Genomic DNA, 3469 nt, shown 5'->3' on the forward strand with positions numbered 1-3469 from the left:
ACCCCCCCTGCAGCTCCTTTTCTTCCTAATCACCAACTTTTCATTAAAAGTCCTTTCTTTCCTGCTCCTGCCTCCCCCGTTTGACTCCTACCTCCTCGCCCCACATCACAACAGGTAGTTCAGAACCGTCCTGGGAGCTTTGTACCTCGACATCATCTCCATCTCCCGCCTGTCCATGCTCCGTTGCCGTTTCCAGGCCGCTCATCCGTTTCTGTTTCTGTTTGTCTTTCTGCAGACCTCAGGCCCCTCCCCGACGTGGCGATGACCGGTAACTGCACCCACGAGTGCACCGAGTTCGGCCACTCCGACTCCTGCTGGATGCCCGGCCAGCCTTCCCCCACCCGCAAGGTGTCCAAGAACGCCCCCAAGCTCTCCACCTTCGTGCCTTACCAGGAGATGGACGGGCAGGAGCAGCTGATGGCCAATGGCAGCCCCAAGCCCCTGATGACGGAGGAGCGTGGAACCGGTGGCGGCGGCGGTGGCAGCAGCTCCAAAGTGGCCAACATGCGGTTCATGACACCCTACAGCAGTGCCTACCCCGGGGGCGGAGACTCGTCCACTAAAGACTGTGGGCTGGAGGAGATCCCGCTGAGCCAGGCGGTGGAGTATCACTCAGCCACCACCCCGACTGGCCAGACCTCCAAAAGGGAGATCTACCTGTGAGAGTGCAGCTCTCCACCTTAAAACCCACAACCGTCCCCCGACCATCACCCGTCATGCCCCTTCGCTGCTCACCACCACCCGTCCCAGCCCGTCACAGCCACCCCCTGTGCCTATAACCTGCTGTGCCGCAGCGCCGACTCTCCTCTCCTTCCTTTTTATAACTGCATCCACCGTACAAGGCTTTAGACCCCCCCCCTCGTCCCCTCGTCCCCCGTCCCCCTCCTCCGTCCCACCTCGCCCACTGCCCCTCCCCCCCAGAAACCAATCAAATGTAAAATATGAATTCAAATCAAACGAAAGAAAACACGCGGCTCGTGCTGCCGTGGACGGAATGTAAACTACACCCCCATCGTTGTGATAATTTAATGGGAAACTATTTAGCTACTCACGTATTTGAGTTGGATTTTTGTGCGTTGCTTTAGGCTATGTTGCTGTGTTGAAACTGAAAAAGAAAAAACGAAGGAAAAGAACTTCTTGTAAATCCTACTTAAGTATACTGTGTAATGCTATCTATCCTCACCTTTTTCTGGATTTTGTTTTTGCTTTAAACTTTTTTCAACTCCGAAGCCACCGGGAAATACATCTTTGAGTTGCATCCAATCAGCCGGGCTTGGTTTTGTAGTTTCTTATTTCTATCAAGACGTTTGCAGCTGTTTTCCATTTGGAGATGAACTTCTTTTTTTGTTTGTTTGTTTGTTGTGAAGCTCTTTTTTCAGTGTACAGAGCTGTAAATACTACAGACAGTGACAGGAAGCTGCTGTGGCCGTTCGGCGTGGATCCGTGGCCGTTCGGCGTGGATCTGTGGCCGTCGTGGATCCGTGGCCGTCGTGGATCCGTGGCCGTCGTGGCCGTCTGCAGATCTGGGTTTGACACCGGAGGCGACGGACTGAAAACCTTTTGCATGTGCAGAGAAACGACGGCGCGGCGTTCGCTGTCACGCTGCAGGAACCTGGACTCTTGAGCATCACCGACGGTGCCGAGTTAAAACACAAAAGACTTTTTATGATTATGATTTTTTTTTCTTCTTCTACTCTCCTCTACAGCGCAGTTCAATTTGAGTTTGTGGGGGGAGGGGGGTGCAAAAACATTAGAGGCGAGCCAATTTATTCTGAAACAAAAGAGATTTGAGTTCTGCTTGATACAGTGGAACAGAAGCAATTATAGTACTCATGCTGTTGTCAGTAGTATACCATAATATGATGATAATAATGTGTAAGGGTTTGGAGCTGGTGGTCAAACTGAATGATGAGCCCCCGGGCTTCAGGGAATCTGGATTTCTCCATAAAGGTTTTTGACATAATCGGCTAAAAACGAGTCAAGGGACACGTTTGCTTCTAAAGACACTAATCCCTCGATCAACCTGCAAAAAGTTTTCTTTGAGCTTTAAAATGTAAAGTTTGCCCTGTGACATTAGAGAGGAAAGGTTATCAGAAACTCAAAGGGTTCATCCTCCGGGGAGCAGGAACGTGATCGGTAAATGTCATGGCAGTCCTGGACTTTTGACATTTCTTGACTTAAAGCTGAAGTATCGCGATTTGCATGAGAGCGGCGCCGGAGGGGAAGCGGCTCAACGTTTGGTTTTACGCCGTCCACCAAGGGAACATGAATATATGCAGGGAATTATTTTAATCATCAGAATCTGAGCACGCGGTCCCCCACGCTGAGGTCTGGATTAACAGTCACATTAGGGAACTTTGTCCTGATGGTGTGAGATTATTCGTGCTATCTACCATATAAGGCTTTCACTTTTAAAAAGCAGCTTTTTACCAATTCTGATTCAGGATTCTAAAACCTGGACGTTGCAGAAGATTTGAAACCTTAAAACGTGGCGTGTGTCTGTGGTGGGTACGGCGTGTTTGCTCTCTGGTCAGCGCCGCCGCTCGTCATCTCCCTACCTCTTTACCTCCTCAGCGTGAGGCCGAGCCGTTTGTATTTATTAAAGCCGTTAGCCGCGGGGGTGGCCGCCATATTTCCTGCGGTGCTGCAGCCGCACAGGAACATGCAGGATTAATGACACCTGCACGGGCCCGGGTCCACTAACGCCCGCTCTGCACGCCGCAGCAGAGCGGCTCTAATTACGACCCGAGGCCCTGCACATTAACTGCAATAATCTGCGCCACTAAAAGCGAGCCGCTCTGGAAGTCCATTCATCCTGAGCTTCGTGCTAATGGCCGCCGAGGATAATGTGAGATTTCACCCGCAGTAATGCGCAGCGGCCGAGACCTGACGGATGAAAGGAAAAGACGCAGAGAGAGAGAGAGAACGCTGTGAAGTAAACCAGTCATTTAGTCTCAAACTGAGTCTTTAACTCTTCAAACAAAGCCATGAGGGTAGTTCAGTCCAGAACACGCTGCTTCTCAGGAGTCGCAGGATAAAGTGACAGCTTTTACACCTGAGCACGTGATGGCAGCCAGTGAGGAAATAAAGAGATGCCGTCATGACTCTCTGTGCAGTTAGGTTTAAAAACATCACCGCTAATGTTTGGAAATGATGCACGTGTCTGTGCTGGAAGTCAGAGGCAGGTGAAGATGTTGGTTTGTCCAGAATGCAGCTTGAATATTTAAAATCTTTACGCTCTGCACAAGAAAACGGACGCGAATGAAAGTACGGTAACGTTCAGCAAAGTTCTGAAAACTTCCAGAGAGAAGGAGACGTGCAGGTGGAGCAGTCCCGTCTGTGTTTCATTAGTTATTTATGACGTGAACATCCAGCGTCCAGAATCAGAGGAAACGTCACAGATATGGCAGCGTATCTGTGACGTCTGCAGGGTCTTCACTTCACTTCGTCTCTTTTGTTGTTGTGATTT

The sequence above is a fragment of the Chelon labrosus genome (genome assembly GCF_963514085.1).
Source record: "Chelon labrosus genome assembly, chromosome: 8".
Lineage (NCBI taxonomy): Eukaryota > Metazoa > Chordata > Actinopteri > Mugiliformes > Mugilidae > Chelon > Chelon labrosus.